The sequence below is a fragment of the Pavona decussata genome, unplaced genomic scaffold, assembly GCF_977016875.1.
Source record: "Pavona decussata unplaced genomic scaffold, jaPavDecu1.1 SCAFFOLD_112, whole genome shotgun sequence".
Classification (NCBI taxonomy): domain Eukaryota; kingdom Metazoa; phylum Cnidaria; class Anthozoa; order Scleractinia; family Agariciidae; genus Pavona; species Pavona decussata.
The window spans coordinates 657501-666456 of record NW_028145526.1 but is presented as its reverse complement, the minus strand read 5'-3'; the positions used below and the strand labels follow the sequence as shown (position 1 = coordinate 666456).

The 8956-nt window shown below is 39.2% G+C and overlaps 1 pseudogene across 1 annotated transcript in view; it reads right to left on the bottom strand.

Annotated features, from left to right (window-relative positions):
• Positions 1 to 5429: 5429 nt before the first annotated feature.
• Positions 5430 to 8956, bottom strand: part of LOC146470689 (QRFP-like peptide receptor) — a 4264-nt pseudogene continuing 737 nt past the window's right edge. Inside the window, exon 2 of the transcript XR_014866983.1 lies at positions 5430 to 6437. The product of XR_014866983.1 is annotated as a QRFP-like peptide receptor (transcript). The remainder of the gene's footprint in view (positions 6438 to 8956) is intronic.

The window sequence follows — 8956 nt, the reverse complement described above, 5'->3', positions numbered from 1 at the left end:
TACGCGCGCAAGTTTTAATAAACCTCTAACAAACTATATATCATTATAAAGCTTAATAAATGTAGTTTCCTATAAAAAATATAATTGAGCGATCTTTTCCTTTTTTAAGTGCCAGGAGCCAGTAGAACCTCGAATCGACCGATGGTCGTTCCATTGAATTAATCGGTTAACAAACGCCGCGCGAAGAACGAAATCGCTGCACAGTGTTATTCACAAGGCATCAATCAACAAAAAGGTGTCAGGCTTTTTCGAAATTCTGATTGGTTATTTAGATATCCACGTCTAAAGTTTGAGTAGCAAAAAATATTTGAGTCGTGTTGCGTAAACAGTCGCCACGGGAAAAATATTTTGAAAATCAAAATTCCCTGACACCTTTTTGTTTGTCATTATTCCTCGAATCTTCTGGCCAAATTTCACGACAATCCGTCAAAACTACATACCCTATTAATTCGTTCAAAGTCGACATACTCTGCCAAAATTCAAGAGCGAGTTTTCGCTCGATAAAGGTTTGCAAGAAAAACAAGCCTCCACAGGAGATTATGACACCTCATTAGGTGGCGAGCCAATCGAGCAACAGGACCCCATGGCGTCAACAACAATAGCACAGAATTTCGCCGAAAAAGTATCGCGTTGCAGACACGTTTTTAGACTCCGCTGTTGTGATCGAGCGAGATGGGGAAAGTGGCGAAAGGAAAACGTAGTTATCAACCAGGAAAACGGGGAAAAACCAAGGCTAACGAAACCAGAAGCGCGTCAGCGGAGAGTTTGCCAAACTGTGCACTCCCCGGAGGAGTGCACTGATAACAGAGATGAAAGCTATTGGGTTGGTTGTTCGTTTTGATTGCGTGTAATGTAATTTACGCTTCAAGCTAAAGCGATTATTCATTTCGTATCAAAGGAAATGTATAATGAAAGAAAATCGCATTTTTACTGTTATTTAGGTACGATGGTGATTTCTTCGTAAGAAATATTCAAGATAGCGTGGAGCGGAGCAAAAAGCGAGAGAAAGGGCCACGCAGAACGCGCTATCTCCAGTATTACACGTGGGCTGATACGCTTCTGTTGAGTTCTATTTCATCGGTCTAATTCTTGCTGATTTTATTCCAATGTTTCATTACAAACGCGTAGTAAAACGTTATTTGGTTTTATCTCGCTGCAGAAGAAAGAAATCGGCCCAGAGGATTTAGAATATGATATTTGATATTTTCACAGGACGCTTGCAAAGTTACGGCTGCAGGACTTTTGCACGGCAATCGACCTCTGTGTACTTGATCCAATAACAGTGGATTAAATTGAAGGCTGCTGCTCCAGTTCTTCGTGATCACCTTCGACAGAACCTTCAACGTCGACTAGAGTTTCTTGGTCGAACCAAGAGCCTTTGTTGCTCTCTGCAAGATCGCGTTTTCGATCTTCGCTGAAACCTATCTTTCCCGTTTTCTTAGGCCCTGGCATCTTCCAGGATTTTATCCACAGGCTCTTTTCGTTTTTTGATGACTTTTCCATGTGGGAAGCGCCGGCAAAGAATAGAAAATTCGAAGTGAGAAATTTTCTGCAGGCGAGATGTAAACAAAATATGCCTATTTCTGAAATAAGAGCTCCCGGATGAAGCGTTTGCCGCGAAAATTCCTCTGGGGCGTCTCGCACTAAGAAGATTATGACACCTTTTTTATTTATTTACTTTTAGATGGAAATACGTTTTCCAAAATATCTCGCGCGCTTTTTAATATTTTTCAATTTTCTTTTCAGTAAATGTTAGATAAAATCCCCAAATTCTATTTGGTCGAAAAAAATGTTTTTTCCCTTTTTTACCCTATCGAACCCAGGAAGTACCCTTAAAAGGTGGTTCTAACTGTTGAGTCTCTGGATAAAATCCAAAAGTGTGACCATTCAAATGAAAGATACTGAGCAGTACTTTCCTGTGGTGCTGTTTATTGTGCTGTACAAGGTAATTCTAACTTTTAATGCTGTGAATAACATTCTCAAGTGTGACCATTCAATGAAAGCTACTGAGCAATACTTTCCTGTGGTGCTGTTTATTGTGTTGTACAAGGTGATTCTAACTTGTCTGTGGATAACATTCTAAAGTGTGACCTTTCAAATGAAAGCTACGCAGTAGTGCTATCTTGCGGTGATGTTTATTATGCTGTACAAGGTGGTTCTAACTTTTGAGTCTGTCGATGAAATCCTAAAGTGTAACCAATCAAACGAAATTTCCTGAGCAGTACTCTCCTACTGTGCTTTTTAAAAATTTACAAAATGAAAATGAGATCTATTGAATGCAATTCATTCTTGGGTGAAGGGGTTCCATTTCCTTTCGTTTTCATTTCCTTTCGACGGCGCGTTTTCTGTAGTCCTTGTCAGTTTTATTTTCCCTCATGCTAATTGAATTCCTTAGTAATTGTGAAAGAACACTGTGAATGCACACTAGTCAGTGAATATGCTTTTAATAGCTTGGATGTCTTTGAACTCAGACACTGTTTGGACAGGTGAATTTCCTTAATGGCTTTAATAAAATCATTCTAACTTGTTATTTACGTCTTGATTAATGTTTAAGTACAAAGACAGCAGTCATTTCACAATCTAAACTGGGCACAGTTCATCGAATTTTCTTTTTTTATTAACAACAACAAAAAAAAAGATTATGGTAGAGCCAGGCTCATCATGACAAAGTCCTGTCAAAGTCCTTTCGCTTAAATGGTCTTTCTTTAGGACTACATTCAGCAGCATTTTAAATCAGAAATCTGACATTAGATGCTTGTTCAGTTGCCTTAAAACCGGTGTCAGCATTGGTTTGTAGAATACGAGCGAGGACCGTTAAAAAATTTAAGAGTTGGCTGGCGGTTGACACTTTGCAATCAGTGGGCGATGTTACCTGTCACAACTTCCATTCAGCTGTTCTTTGACTTAAGACGTTTTTGCAAAGCTATTGTTTAAATTAATTAAACTTATGTAAATAAAAAATGTATTTTTGAAGAAACCGAAGGCTTCTGAAAACTTAATGAAATTTTCTATCCGTTAGATTGATGACCGTTGTAATTCTATCAACTTCTCTTCGTCCACACGCCCAAATGATTTCAGAACTGAGATGATGACGGCTCCAAACGATGTTTTGTAGATTAATTGTGAAATAAATAGCACCACAAGAAGACATTAGTTAGTGCTTTCATTTGAATGGTTATTGTCCTTAGATTCATAAGTTAGGACCACCTTAAACAGCATAGTTTTTAAACAGCACCATAAGAGAGTGTTGCTCAATGCTTCTTGGCTTTGGCTCAAAAATTCACAAGTGATAGTGAAGACCACAGTGAGCGACTCCATACTTGACTCTTGTTTCCCAACCACCAAAGGACAAGCCGCAAGACTTAAGATGTTCTGCCACTAAATGCTCAAAACAATCGCTTCAGTGAATGTACAGTATTTGGTAAGAAAGAAGAACAGGCTGCTCGTATTCAGTAAGACTTTACTCTCGAATATTGATTAATTTTGACTGACGGTAATTTCTTTACCGTGTTAAAATAGAAGATTTGAAAGACCTTGTCAAAATTTGTTTAGAATTGGTAAAATTACTGAACCATTATTTCTTAATTTCGATATTGTGTGTCCAAATGAAGAACATCATTGACATCGGATGTGGACATATTATTAACAATTTAATATTTCCGAGATAAAAACAGCCGCCTTTTGGTTGTTCCTAACACCATTTTCAATGCAATATTAATGAGGGACGCGCTTTAAATCTCTACATACAAAAACAATTTTCAAAATACGGAGAATGCCAAAATGTGAAAACCTTAACAAAGATTGTGCCGCGATGAATTTGAGGTCGGGAAACTTTAGCAATGGCAGCAAATTTTGCCCACTAATCTCTGCTTCAGTCACTGTTCCTTACTACCCAACGGAACAAATGCAACTAGCAACGATATTCAGCATTGCTGTCAACTGTTTCATGTGGCCAGTTGGTTTAACAGCAAACGTCTTGGTGTTTATCACAGTCTTGAGAAAGCCGCAGCTGAGAACAGTTTACAACACCTCGGTCCTTTGGCTCATCGCTGCAGATCTTTGCGTGATCCTCTTGACTCAAACCTCGACGATTGCTTACTTGGTAAACAAATTTATTGCCGAAGATTATTCCTGTTCGTTGTTTTTTGTTTACAACTTGTTTACGTGGTGGTGCCACGGACTTTCGTTTTTCACGCTGCTGATTATCAGCATCGAGCGCTACTTCGCCGTGTTTCATCCTTTTAAGTACGAAGAGGTGATGACCAAAACGCGAATATCTCTTGTAGTTGTTCTGTCGTGGATGCTCTGGTCCGCAGTGGTGTTAATCTTGCACCTCATCCCAAATGTTTCGCACTTCATTCGTACCATCGTCGTAACAAGCTTTGTCCTGCCAAGCATAGTCTCAACGCTAGTTATTTACTGTAAGATATTCATGGAAATACGGGGAAACATTGTGCATGCTGATCTTCCAGGACAAGGGACATCCATGACTCAGGACCGCAGCTCGTCCAAAACAATCGGTCTGATAATCGGTGTTCAAATAGCGAGTTTCGTACCTGCTTTCTGTTTGAACATTGTACAGGTTTTCCCGCTTTTGCGAGAAGATGTCCTAGTACATGGAGTTTTTCCCTTTGCTGAGTCAGCAGCTGTTATGAACGCAATTCTAGATCCTATGATTTATTTCTGGAGAAGCAGAGAAGCGAGAAGAAGCTTGAAGGAACTTGTGTGCAGTTCCCTCTACTCCCAGTGTTCTGTTCGTTCCTTGCAGGCAGGGAGAACCTCAGTTCACATGATACAACTCACTGCTTTTCCTGAACACAATGTAGCTATGGAAACAAATACATTGGAGACGAGCGCAATTTCAGTGTGTCCTCCGATAAAGTCACCATAAAAAGACACTTTCTGTTAATGGTTATTTCCCTTGAACGGATACTAAGCCACAAATCTACCTATCTAGCTGACTAGTTAGATATGTACCGAAGCTGTTTTTACGAGCCTACACTAATTTAACTCGTTACTGTACATACAGCTTCCTCTTCTGAGTTTAATGTGCTTTCTAATCGGCTCAGAGAATGAAGAAAGAATGTCTCTGTACGAAGCAGTTCTAATGGTAAGGTTAATCTGAAAAGTCGCAATTTGATGTGTTTCCATCAACTTCAGCGTGGAAAGGCGATCAAAGTATTTGTAATTACACAAAGGTAACCTTTGAACATTGTGATCTCTCGTGAAGTTCTAAGTACGCAGAGTGCGACGTAAAAGACTTCAGATCTTCCAACCATGCCTGCAGTGAGGACTCTGGGTGTTGTAAAGAGACATTTCAAGAGCGTGAAAGAAACGACTGAACTCAACTACTTCAGTCTCTTTCAACAAATGTTAGCAATAGACAAGGTTCCTGCTATCTAAGCACTTGACGGACCCTAAAGCAGACATCACGTTTCATAATCTTGCAAAGAGAATACCGCGGCCTCTCTGCTAACGGTGTCCACCTTAATGTACGTTGACAATAATTAAGAAGGACTCACTCTAGTTTCAATGTTGCAACGCAGCAGTGAAACAAGATTCTTCTTGAACTGTTGACTGTGAAGAGCGTACACCAGTGGATTGAGGCAGGAATTCAGCAGTGCGCTTGCAGTGGTGACTGGGTACACAGTCGCATACCCGCCAGGAATCACGGGACTCAATACGCAAAGCACTGTGGGAGGAGTCCAGCACGTGATGAAGATGGCAGTAACTGTGAAGAGAATCTTGGTGACTTGATTTTTAGACCGGGTCACGGGAGCTTGAGAGGAGCTTGGCACGACAGGGCGATTGCGCAGATGTAAAATAATCTTAACGTACATGTATCCCATAATGCATATCGGCAGTGCCGAATTAAAAATTGCCCAAGTGATGTAATACGCCCGCGTTGATGTGTAGCCTGGGAAATTCTCCAAACACATGTGGCTTTCTACGTCATAGGCCGACACAACGATAGCAGGCATATCCAATAAGATGGCTAGAATCCACAGGAATGGTACCAGCCACCGAAAGGGACTGCGGCTGAGGGACCGAAATGGGTGTAAGGTAGCGTGATAACGCTCAAATGCCACTACCACAAGCAGAAAGCTGGAGGTTGATGCAGCCGCCCAGCCCAGAGTCCCACCGGTAATGAATTTGCACAGCATATCTCCAATCACGCCGCCTGGCTGTTCAATAAAGTGGCTCAAAACACATGGTGGGATGAAGAACACAGCTACCAGTAAATCTGCGACAGCTAGGTGGAATAAAAGCCAGTTGACAGAGGTCTTCATTGCTTTGTTCTTCAGTATTAACAGGCACACCAGGGAATTGCCCGCTATGTTGAAAACTATCATGACGATCAGAAACAACACGTACAGGAGAGAGGCGGTGGACATTGCCATTGTTTGATTAGAAAATACTTTTCTTGTTTCTTGAATCTGTTTTATAAAAGAAGTAAGTGGATAAATACAAAGGGTGCACATTTATAAATGACGGTTTGCAGACAACAGTCATTTGCACATTTAAACTATCATTACGGTCATGAACAAACAACAAGCTTGTGTTTTGAAAAGGTGCTTGGAAATTTCCGAGTTGCTTTGGCCTCAATATGAAAGCGAGGCTTCGTGTATATTTTTTAATAAAAATTAGTTTTTTTATTCATATGTTAATAAAATTAATTTTCAGATAAAGAACATGGAAGAAGCCGTTCTTTCATAATGATGTTCAAAGAAACTCGGAAATCAATGGCATATTAGCAAATCATGAACAAGAAAATTACAGTTCGACGTCTGCGTTAAATTCAAATGATAGCATTGTTGATTCCAGCACTAAGGAAGCACGCGATGAAATCTGTAATTTCGTCGTTTTGCTTTACATTTTTGCAGGGGTAACTGTCTTTTCTTTGTTTTTTTTTTTTTTTTTTGGATGGAGCCTTTTAGCACTCACAGCAACCAACGGTTTACTTCGGTATATCTTCAGAAGGCCGAAGTTTTCTTCGGCGAAATGTCAGCTCAAATTTCGTAACGCGGCTGTTAAATTAAATCCTTTGGTTTTCGAAGGCGCAAATATGTAGTTAAAAATTGTGGGAAAAACGTCAGCTAATATTTATTAACGCCAATAACTGCAAGTAAATACTTGAAATCAGATTCGGTTCTTTGAAGCTTTCTGTGACTTTAATTTTTGGCCGCTAAAGCATCTGAACAGATCTTCACAAACATGTCCTTGTTTTTCTTTTTCTTGTTTTTTTTTCTTTTCTTTTTCTATGCATATAATTTTAGTTATAGTTTATTGATTTTTTAGCATATGATATTATTTGTATATAGGGCCTCCGTTGATAACAGTATTTTTTATTGTAAATTAGCTGAAGGTGCTACCCTATTCAAATAAAGATGTCATGTCATGTCATGAGCACAAAACGATCTGGGAAGACAGGAGTGGCTCCTGCATATTGCTGAAATGTCATTGTATGCCCCTTTTTTTGACCGGAAACGAAATATTATATTGTGATGGCCAGCATGAGGAAACATACGTCGCCGGTTTAGCGGTGCTACCGACGGGAAACGTCCTCTGTTTACGAGCGATGGCCTAAGGGAAAAAAGAGTAGAAGACAACGGATATTTACCTTTCCTCTTTGTAACGTAAATTTTCGTTAGACTGTTGAAGGCCCTTGATTGTGGCAAAGTATTAAACAAGTCCAATAAGAAAAGACAAAATCGCCAAGGCTGGAAAAACGACAGGCAGTGTCCTGAGGTTTTGCGTGTGTCTCTCGTTTAATTCCCTGAATGCCTGTAACGTGGATTCTTTGAAATTTAACGAATACTAACAAAATGCATTTTTGATGTTTTTTAAAACACGTCCCGAACTTTCTATCTTTGTGATGCTAGTCTCCACTTTAGCTGAAATTTCCGTGCAGTGAATTCCAACTGAATAAAGACAGTTGATCGGTCTATTGTTGTCTAACACTCATGCTTTGAAATAAACCTTCCGTTTTTAATGTCAAAAGTGAGACATTTGTCTGAGGTATTACTAATCGAATCACATTCACGAACTAATACTGCACTTTTATTACAATCAGGAAAAACAACTGAAAGGAGTAAAATAAATTACATATCAGTAAAGCGTTTGTCTTATATAACTTCACCGTTCTTGTGTATTCATGTTACCCACCCTCCAAACGATTTGCTTTGAAAACATGCTGAAAAAATATAACTTATCTATTCCCGGATTTTTCAAAACAGGTTCGTTCAAGTCATGTTTCCTTGACAATACGGTGCGAATAGTTTTTTTGCCATTCAAATTCGTCAATATAAAAACGAAAGATTGCATACTCTTTTTTTCCCTTCTCCTCTCCTCTCTCTCCTTTCTTCTCACTTTGCATCATTCTGCTCCTCCTCGCATCATTAAACCGACCCGTAATTCGATATCGGCGTTTCCCGAGAAGCGCTCGGGTTTTCATCGGCCGCCTTTTCAAAATACTTGGGAAGAATTATTAACATTAAACAAACAATGTAGCTTGAAACGTTTCACTGCGTATTGAGGGATGCTGATTGAATGCGTCTTAAAAGTAGCGAGGGTTATACTTATCGGTGTCATTCCACCAAAGAGACGGGAGGACACGGAATTAAACTCTTTCTTGTCATCGTTTTGCGCACTGCTATTAATGTAGTAGCAGCTGTTTATAATTTAATCTTTCAGAAATTCTAGATGTTTGTCTGTAAGTAACATAGGTATCCGGAAATTTAATTGTGTTCCTCCTATTTGTGACTCTAAATATTACCTTGCTCAATATTGATATTACATTCCTTGCTCATTATTAATGACACTTTATTCCAACTATTTTCGTTTCTCTTTGTTTTTTGTTTTCCTTCTGCTATATCTTTCTTATTCTTTCTATTCTACTTAGTTACTTTTCTTATCAATTTACTTTTTTTTAAAGGGGCACAGTATTAGTTTTACT